Raw genomic sequence first — 11,572 nt, forward strand, 5'->3', positions numbered from 1 at the left:
AGTCTTAGCTTTGATGATTAGAAAAAGGAATTTTCAAACATGCTTTTTGAAAGCATAAAAGGTAATGATTTGTGCAGTTTAAAAAGTAGGTATGGTTTGCAAATAACTATAAGACATAAATACAAATTACTAACAACCCTTAGCAATCCAAGAGAAAAAAAGGAAACACCAAGAAAGAATAAACTAAAATGGCAAATATGTAATTTATGTAATTAATATGTAATTTAAAGGAAAAATCATTTTAAGGTTAAAACTATGTATGCTACACTTCAATAAAAAGGACCTTTTCAACTATTTAAAGGGAAAAACTTTTTGACTGCGTTTATAACATGAAGTCCATTTGTTTATTATTTGCTGCCTGTACATGATCAGACCAAAGAACTCATACACAAAAAGTTTAGATTAAAAGTCACAGAGTACAGTTGGAACCTCAAACCCTGGTCTTAGATGGTCCTAAAGCACTTTTCTTTAGATACTACAGAGAATTTGTTGTTGTTGTTAGCCGCTTTGCAAATCCAAGTAGCCAAGCCAGGGTGGGCAAGAGACTGCGGGAGAGTTCTGCAGATCACTATTCCAAATGGTATGCTGCTATGTTTGTGAGCTCAGCCTCCCACGGTGGGTATGTCACCACTGACCTATAACTGGGACGACATACCTTTGCTGGAGATGGGCCTTTGCCACCCTCTATCACAGGCTGTTAAAGGACAAAATAAACAATACTGTTAACAAACTTTTTACAGGGCTGTTAAAAGAAATACTTCTGATGGAATCCTGGTGGTTTCTTCTTTCTCTGTGCTGAACTAGGGAGTTCAGAGTGCTGTTCAAGATCCATTTCCAAGTCCCCATTTGAAAGTGTGCTGACATGCTTTTTTGTCCATTTGGACCTTTCAGAGAGTTGGCTGTTTGTGAAAACTCCCAAATGTTACTCTGATTCCACTATTAGTTTATAATAAAACTCATCCGTATAGGTGGAAGGATATTGCCAATCAATTTTATTTTCTAGGTCACCACTCATCTTCCCTTTCATATCATCATCCAGTCATTATACATATTAAAAGTGATACACAATTAAAAGGGCATATACTATGTTCAAGCAAAGAAAGCTACATTACACCAAAGGTGAGATTTACTTGTCAATAATCTAGTGAGGAAGGGATTTTTTTTTCACTTTATTACAGAAAAAAGGAGCAGAATCAGAAAAAAAAATTATAAATGACAATTTACAGGAAAACTGATGGTTAAAAATTAATTTTATTTTACACTAGTAGGCTATACTACTCATATCTTACAGAAATGAACAAAAATGCTCAGCAATTTATAAGTGGAAAATAAACTCTTCTCTTCCTGGCCAAAAAAAAAAAAAAAAAAAAAAGGTTTAGCTGCAGGAAAACCTGTGCTTCATTATTACATAGTTGGTTAAATAACTTAAAAAACAAAGCCATAAATAATTTTAATAGGCTGCTGGTGTGTTCCCACTGTGGGCCAAACCTCACTGGCTCTCCATTGCCAGCAGAATAGTCAAAATGCCTTAGCAGAGCACACAAGACCCTGGATGATGTGACCCCTGCCCGCACAGCTTGCCAGCGTGACTTCTTTTCACACCACCCCCCATACATACCCATGGCTGCAAAATGTTAGTTTTCATAGCGCACGTGCTTGAGGACAGGCAGTTATGGAAAGAAGGTCAGAACTAGGCTGCCTAGATCCATTACCTTGGCTCCGCCACTTTACCAGCTGAGGGGTCTTGGGCAAGTTAATCTCATTTGCAAAAGATGGATCATAAAGTGCCTGCCCTTCTATATTACTGTGAGGATTATCAAGCACTTGGAATAGCAGTTGGCATACAGTAAGTATGACAGATGTATGCATTTTAAAGGTTTTAAGTCTCTGCACACTGGTCTACCCCGGCAGATTATCCAGTCCTTGGAGACGATCTTCTCATTCACTCTACATCTGTGGTGCATTTATTGTAATGGGTCAGACATGATGCTGTTCACCGGGGAGGATGTAAAAAGACTGTGGCAATGAAAACTGTTGACCAATTATTAGAACATAATGTGACAAATGCTACAATACAGGCAAGAGCAGTGAGGAAAACACAAAACATAGACTATCTCAGGGTTCAAAACAGATGAAGAAAACTTGACAGACCCAACATTTAAGATGGAGCTTGACGAATGGAATATGGAAGGCAAAAGATGGTGCTCCTGAGACAGTGGGTGGGAGAGAACTACGGGTAAGGCTAGAGAAACAGGTTGGGGCCAGTTGCACAAGGCCCAGCATAACCTGTTTGAGTCTCTATTTTGTTTCAACCATTTTGTCAGTTGCACCATCCTAGCACACTTGGGAGTGCCAGAGAAAATTCTGAGGAGTCCCAAGTACCTCCTTACTAATAATAGCTGAAATGCAGCTCCTTGGCAGTTATTTTAAACATAAATTAAAACATGCTCCCAAATGTTGAAGAAGCCAGATACAAAAGAATACATGCTCTATTTCATTTATATAAAAGACAAAACTAGGCAAAATTAATCTATGTTGTCTTAACTTTGAGTATAGTTACCTTTACTGGTAGACAGTGACCAGAGGGGGATCCATGGGGACTCCTGGGTGCCAGTGATGTTTTTTCTTGATCTGGAACTGGTTTCATAGGTATGTTATTTGTGAAAGTTAATCAAATTGGATACTTTTATATGTATTCTGATGAATCTGCTATATTTTCAATTAAAGGAATAAATTAGATTCCTGACACTCTGTGCTCACTGGAATGCACATATGCTTTTTTTTACTTGGAAAAGAGGTGGGGTTACAGATTGGGAACTCATCCTGCAAATACCACTAGTTTTGTGTTCCTTTATGGATTAACTCAGAACAACTCTTGGATAATCTGAACGGGCAAGGAAAGTTATCATACAGCTGTTAGCCACCTTCACCAACAGTAGGTCTTCAGTGAGTAGGGGACAAATTGGCTTACACCTAAGGGTTAGTTACCTAAGTAAGGTCTCTGCAATACCAACACTTAGCATACATATAATTTATTTATTTATTTATATTCATTTTATTTATTTATTTATATTTTTGTCTTTTTAGGGCCTCACCTGTGAGATATGGAAATTCCCAGGCTAGGGGTCAAATGGGAGTTGCAGATGCCAGCCTACGCCACAGCCTCAGCAACACAGGATCTGGGCCGAGTCTGCAACCTACGCCACAGCTCAGGCCAATGTTGGATCCTTAACCCAGTGAGTGGGGCCAGGGATTGAACCCACCTCCTCATGGATACTAGTTGGGTTACCACTGAGCCACAACAGGAACTCTACCTTTTCCTCATTTTAAATATAATAAGGGCTGATGGTTCCTTATTATCCTTATAGAGAATCACAGGTCAAAAACATACCTTGTAAGCATGACTTTTAATGGATTTAACATTCATGTACCTTTAGGTACGTAAAAAAGCAAGTTTGGTTTTTTCTTTCCTTATCAGATCTGTTTCCCAAGGCAGCCATTATTTGTATTTTATGTTCTTACATAAATACTTTATAAACAAAAAAATATATATAAATATGTGTGTATTTTTCCTTCCCTACCTTCTTTTCTTAAGCAAATGGAAGCCCAGTATATTCACTTTTGTTTGTTACTATACTTGTTTCATATCCATAAATATGAATATAGCTCACTCTTTCTACAAGTATATAGTATTCCACTGAGTATATACATTATGACTTATTTAACCAGGTATTTCTAGTCTTTCACTTTTATAAAAATGTGGCATTGAAATTTTTTTTTTTTTTTGTCTTTTTAGGGCTGCACCCATAGCATATGGAGGTTCCCAGGCTAGGGGTCCAGTCAGAGCTGAAGCTGCTGGCCTACCCCACAGCCACAGCAACACAGGACCCAAGCCACATTTGTGACCTATACCACAGCTCAGGGCAACACCGGATCCTTAACCCACTAAGCAAGGCCAGGGATCGAACCTGTACCCTCATGGATGCTAGCTGGGTTTGCTAACTGCTGAGCCACAATAGGAACTCTGAAAATCTTTGAATATATATTAAAAAAAATTTTATTGAAGGATGGTTGATTTACAATGTTGTATTAACTTTTGCTATATAGCAAAGTGACTCAGCTATACATATTAAAATACATATATTTTAATGTTCTTTCCCATTATGGTTTATAAATGCATCCATTCATAAGTTCTTTATTTATGTACTAGTTGCCCCAATATATACTCCCAACTCTGTCACATATCTTTTTGGCCTCTGCAACTACACTTGCTTAACATTAGCACCTCATTGTTACTTTATCAGTCTCTATTTATTTCCAATGATCTTCCCATCTCTACCTGAATGAATACTAGTTTTGATCAACACAGCCTTAAAATATACTTTAATGTCTAGTAGGTTCTGTCTCCTTATATTTCTCTATAAAATAATCATTTAAAAAATATCTTAAGGGAGTTCTCTTCATGGCTCAGTGGTTAAGAACCCAACTAGTATCCATGAGGATGCAGGTTTGATCCCTAGCCTCATTCAGTGGGTTAAGGGTCCCAGTATTGCTGTGAGCTGTGGTGTAGGTTTCAGACATGGCTCGGATCCTGTGCTGGTGTGGCTGTGACTTAGGCTGGCAACTGTAGCTCTGATTCAATCCCTAGCCTGAGAACTTCCACATGCCACAGCTGTGGCCCTAAAATAGCAAAAAATAAATAAATAAATAAATAAATAAATAAATCTTAAGAAGGACAACACTTCAGATTTCCTTAATGACAGACTAACCAGTGCAATACAGTTATGCTTTCATTATATAGAAATCCATCACAGGCAGACCTAGGAGATACTGTGGGTTTGGTTCCATACCACAACAATAAAGCCAACATCACAATCAAATGAGTTGTGCAAATGGCTTGGTTTTCCAGGGCTTGTAAAATTTACGTCTTGGAGTTCCCTAGTGGCACAGTAGATTAAGGATCTGACAATGTCACAATACATTAAGCTGTGGCTTGGGTCACTGCTGTGATGTGTGTTTGATTCCTGGCCTGGGAACTTCCATGTGCCACAGGTGCAGCCAAAAAGAAAAAGTTATGTTTATACTGTACTGTAATCTATTAAGTGTGCAATGTCATTATGCCTAAAAAACAATGCATATACCTTCTTCTTCATTGCTAAAGAATGCTAAATCTCGGCCTTCAGTGAGTAGTAATTCTTTTGCTGATGGAGGATTTGCCTCAATGCTGACGGCTGCTGATTGATCCGAGTGGTGGTGGCTGAAGACTGGGGTGGCTGTGACCATTTCTTAAAATGAAATGATGAAGTTTGCCACAATGATTGACTCTTCCTTTCACAAATAGTTTCTCTGCAGTATATGATGGATTTGACAGGAGTTTACTCATAGTAGGATTGCTTTCAAAGCTGGAGTCAATCCTCTCAATCCATGCTGCTGCTTTATCAACTAAGTTTATGTCATATTCTAAATCCTTTGTCATTTCAGTTATCTTCACAGCATCTTCACTGGGACCAGATTCCATCTTAAGAAACCACTTTTGACATTAACAGGAGATGGAATTAAGATGGCAGAGTAGAAGGAATGGAGCTCACCTTCTCTCATAAAAGCCACAAAATGACAACCAACTGCTAAACAACCTTCAATCAAATAGACTGAAAACTATAAAAAAAGATATCCTAGTCCAGAGGACAAAGAGGAGGCCACATCAAGATGGTAGGAGGGGTGATTATGCTATATAAGCAACCCCATACCCATGGGGTGGGAAGCCCACAGACTGGAAAGTAACTATCACAGAGACTCACCTACGGGAGTGAGAGTTCTGAGCCCCACATCAAACTGACCAAAATTAAAGACAAAGAGAAAATATTGAAAGCAGCTAGGGAAAAGAAACAAATAACATACAAAGTAAACCTGATAAAAGGTTATCAGAATATTTCTTAGCAGAAACTCTGCATGTAGTCCAGAAGGGAGTGGTATGATATACTTAAGGTGATGAAAGGGGAAAAAACAAACAAACAAACAAACAAACAAAAAAACTCCAACAAAGATTACTCTACCCATCAAGGCTCTCATTCACCTTTGAAGGAGAAATCAAAAGCTTTACAGACAAGCAAAAGCTAAGAGAATTCAGCCCCACTAAAACAGCTTTACAACAAATACTAAAGGAACTTCTCTAGGTAGAAAAGAAAAGGCCAAAATAAAAATAAAAATATTACAAATGACAAGGCTCACCGGTAAAGACATACATAAAGGTATGAAATCTCCCACACACAAATATGCTACCAAAATCAGAAATCATGAGGAGAATACAAATGCAGGACACTGGAGATGCCGTTGCAATTAAGAGACCAACAACTTCAAACAATCTTGTGTATGTATATATATACATAGAGAGACAGACAGACAGACAGACTCCTATATCAAAACTTCAGGGTAACTGCAAACCAAAAATCTACAATAGATACATAAACAAATAAAAAAAAGCAACTCAAATACAACACTAAAGATAGTCAGCAAACCACCAGAGAAAAGAATAAGAGAAGGGAAGAAAAAAGACCAACAAAACCAGTTCCAAAAGCTCAAGAAATGCCAATAAGAACATATATATCAATAACTACCTTAAATGTAAGTGGATTAAATGCTCCAACCAAAAGACATAGACTGGGTGAATGGATACAAAAATAAGACCAATATATATGCTGTTTTCAAGACCCCTCACTTATGGTAACACATACAAATTGAAAGTGAGAGGATGGAAGAAAATATTCCATGCAAATGGGAATCAAAAGAAAGCTGGAGTAGCAATACTCATACCAGACAAAATAAACCTTAAAGAACATTATAAGAGACAAAGAGGAGTTCCTGTTGTAGCACAACAGAAACGAATCTGACTGGGAACATGAGGTTGCTGGTTCCATCCCTGGCCTTGCTCAGTGGGTTAAGGATCTGGCATTGCCATGAGCTGTGGTGTAGTTTGCAGATGCAGCTTGGATCTGATGTTGCTATGGCTGTGGTGCAGGCCGGCAGCTGTAACTGCGATTGGACCCCTAGCCTAGGAACCTCCATATGCCGTGGGTGCAGCCCTACAGAGCCAAAAAAAAAAAAAAAAAAAGAAAAAAAGAGAGAGAGACAAAGGACATTACATAATGATCAAAGGATCAATCCAAGAAGATATAACAATTGTAAATATATATGCACCCAACGTAGGATCACCTCAATATATAAGGCAACTGCTAACAACCTTAAAAGGAGAAATTGACAATAACACAATAATAGCAGGGGCCTTTAACACCCCAATTAAACAGCAAAGGATAAATCATCCAGACAGAAAATCAGCAAGGAAACACAGGCTGTAAATGACGCATTAGACCATATGGACTTAATATATATTTATAGAACATCCACCCAAAAGCAGCAGAATACACATTCTTCTCAAGTGCACATGGAACATTCTCTAAGATTGACCATATTTTGGGCCACAAATCAAGCCTTGGTAATTTAAGAAAATTGAAATAATATCAAGCATTTTTTCTGACCACAATGCTGTATGACTGGAAATAAACAAGAAAAAAACTGCAAAAATCACAAACACGTGGAGACTGTGTACCACCAATGGATCACTGAAGAAATCAAAGAGGAAATTAAAACTACCCAGAAGCAAACAAAGATATAACAATCCAAAACCTATGGGATGCAGCAGAAACAGGTCTAAGAGGGAAGTTAATAACAATACAAGCCTACCTCAGTTAACAAGAAAAAGCTCAAATAACCTAACTTTACATATAAAGCAACTACAGAGAGAACAGATAAGACCTAAAGTCAGCAGAAGAAAGTGAATAATAAAAATCAGAGCAGAAAGAAATGAAATAGAAATGAAGAAAACCTTAGAAAAGATCAATGAAACTAAAAGCTGGTTCTTTGAAAAGATCAACAAAATTGATAAACTCTTAGCCAGACTTATCAAGAAAAAAAGAGAACTCAAATATAATTAGAAATGAAAAAGAAGTTACAATGGACATTCCAGAAATAAAAAGGATCATAAGAAACAACTACAAGCAACCATATGCCAATAAAATAGGCAACTTAGATGAAATGGACAAATTCTTTGAAAAGTACAGCCTTCCAAGACTAAACCAAGACTAAATAGAAAAGATATATGGACCAATCACAAGTACTGAAATTGAAACTGTGATTTAAAAACTTCCAACAAACAAAAGTCCATGACCAGAAGGCTTCACAGGAGAACTCTATCAAACATGTAAAGAAGAGCTAACACATATCCTTCTGAAACTATTTCAAAAAATTGCAGAGGAAGGAACACTCCCAAACTCATTCTATGAGGCCACTATCACTCTGATACCAAAACCTGACAAAGATACCACAAAAAAAAAAAAGAAAATTAAAGGCCAGTATGACTGATGAACATATATGCAAATATCATCAACAAAATACTAGCAAACTGAATCCAACAGTACATTAAAAGTATTGTACATCATGATCAAGTGGGATTTATCCCATGGATGAAAGCATTCTTCAACATCTGCAAATCAATCAGTGTGATACACCACCTTAACTGAAGAATAAAAACCATATGATCCTCTCAATAGATGCAGAAAAAGCTTTTGACATAATCCAACATCCATTTCTGATAAAAACCCTCCAGAAAGTGGGCACAGAGGGGACCTACCTCAACATAGTAAAGGCCATATACAACAAACCCACAGCTAACATCATTTCAATGGTGAAAAGCTGAAAGAATTCCTTATGAGATCAGGAACAAGACAAGGATGACCACTCTCGCCACTACTATTCAACATAGTTTTGGAAGTCCTAGCCAGGGCAATCAGAGAAGAAAAAGAAATAAAAGGAATCCAAATTGGAAAGGAAGAAGTAAAACTATCACTATTTGCAGATGACATGATACTATACCTAGAAAATCCTAGAGACACTACCAGAAAACTGTTAGAGCTCATCAGTGAATTTGGCAAGTTACAGGATACCAAATTAATACACAGAAATTGATTGATTTCTATATATTAAAAATAAAAGATCAGAGAGAAATTAGGGAAACAATCCCATTTACCATCACATCAAAAGGAATAAAATACTTAGAAATAACTCTACCTAAAGAAACAAAATACTTGTACTCTGAAAACTATAAGACACTGATGAAAGAAATCAAAGATGACACAAACAGATGGAAAGACATACCATGCTCCTGGATTAGAAGAATCAATATTATCAAAATGACTATACTACACAAGGCAATCTACAGAGGCAGTGCAATCCCTATCAAATTACCAAGGACATTTTTCACAGAACTAGAACAAAATATATTAGAATTTGTTTGGAAGCACAAAAGACCCAGAATAGCCAAAGCCATCCTGAGAAAGAAAAATGGAGCTGGAGGAATCAGGCTCCTTGACTTCAGACTATACTACAAAGCTACAGCCATTGAAACAGTATGGTACTGGCATAAAGACAGAGATATAGATCAGTGGAACAGGATAGAGAGGCCAGAATTAAACCCATGCACCTACAGTCAACTAATCTGTGACAAAGGAAGCAAGAATATACAATGTAGAAAAGACAGTCCCTTCAATAAGTTGTGCTGGGAAAACTGGACAGCTACATGTAAAAGAATGAAATTAGAACAATTCCTAATACCATACACAAAAATAAACTCAAAATGGATTAAAGACCTAAACATAAGACCGAATACTATGAAACACTTACAGGAAAACTTAGGCCGAACATTCTCTGACATAAAACACAGCAATATCTTCTCAGATCCAGCCCCTAGAGTAGTGACAATAAAAACAAAAATAAATAGATGCACTTAATTAAACTTAAAAGTTTCTGCACAGCAAAGGAAATCCTAAACAAAAAAGACAGCCCACAGAATCAGAGAAAATATTTGCAAATGAAATGACTGACAAGGGATTAATCTCCAAAATTTATAAACACCTCCTGCAGCTCAATACTAAAAAAACAAACAACCCCATCAAAAAATGGGCAGAGGATCTAAACAGACAATTCTCCAAAGAAAACACAGATGGCCAAAAAACACATGAAAAGATGTTCAGTATCACTCATTATTAGAGAAATGCAAATCGGAACTACCATGAAGTACCACCTTATCCTGGCCAGAATGGCTGTCATCAGAAAGTCTACAAACAATAAATGCTGGAAAGGGTGTGGAGAAAAGGGAACCCTATTACACTGTTGGTAGGAATTAAATTGGTGCAACCACTATGGAAAACAGGATGGAGATTCCTCAGAAAACTAAAAATAGAATTACCATTTGATCCAGCAATCGCATTCTGGGGCATCTATCCAAAGAAAACCATGACTTGAAAAGATACATGTACTCCAAAGTCCATTGCATACTATATACAATAGCCAAGACATGGAAACAACCTAAATGTCCATCAACAGAAGAACGAATAAAGACGATGTGGTACATATACACAATGGAATAAAAAGGAACGAAATAATGGCATTTGCAGCAACAGGGATGGATTTAGAAATTGTCATGCTAAGTTGTCAGACAGTGAGACACCAAAGTCATATGCTATCACTTACATGTGGAATCTAAAAAAGGACACAATAAACTTTCTTTGAACAGATACTGACTCACAGACTTTGAAAACCTTATGTTTTCCAAAGGAGAGAGTTTGGGGGTGGGAAGATGGGCTGGGGTTTTGGGATGGAAATGCTATAAAACTGAGTTGTGATGATCATTGTACAACTATAAAAGTAATAAAATTCATTGAGAAAAAAACTGCTTTCTTTGCTCATCCATTTAAGTTTTATAACAAAGTTTGAAATATTGCAATTACTGAAATGTGACAGACACAAACTGAGCAAATACTGTTGTAAAAATGGCACCAGCAGACTTGAGTGACACAGAATTGCCACAAACCTTCAATTTATAAAAATGCAGTATCTGTGAAACAGAATAAAGTGAGGTTGTCTGTAATGACATGAAATCTTCAATTTATTGCCTCCTCTCAAAAAGACAGAACTTAATTATCCCACATCACAATTTTAAATAGGAAAATTACCTATTAAAAAAATCTTTCTGAACAATAGACTCATGGTCAGACCACATATATGCACAGAGAGCTAATTAGCTCTCTTTAAAAAACTGCCAGTATTTTAAGTTGGTTTTACTTACCATGTCAGATATGGTAAATACCTCAGAGGGAAATAACTGTACTGGCTTAAATGGTGTCCCTCCCTAAATTCATGTCTACCAAGAACCTGTGAATGTGAACTTCTTTGGAGATAGAGTCCTTGCTGATATAATTAAGCTAAAATGGGGTCACATAGTGGATGAGAGTGGGCCCTAATCCAATGACTGGTGTCCTTATAAGAGGGAAACTGGATAGGGATAGACACACAGGGAAAATGTCATGTGAGAACAGAAAAAGAGATTGGATTGATACAGCTACAAATTACAAAGTACCAAGGATTGCCAGCCATGGCTAGAAGCCAGGAAGAAGCAGGGAAAATTCTCCCCTAGTGCCTTGAGAGGAAGCAAGGCCTTGCTGCCACCCTGGTTTTCAACTTC

This window comes from Sus scrofa, chromosome 1 (genome assembly GCF_054392235.1).
Source record: "Sus scrofa isolate SSC_HxYL_T2T_F1_AM1 chromosome 1, Sscrofa_HxYL_maternal_Yorkshire_Landrace_v2.0, whole genome shotgun sequence".
NCBI lineage: Eukaryota > Metazoa > Chordata > Mammalia > Artiodactyla > Suidae > Sus > Sus scrofa.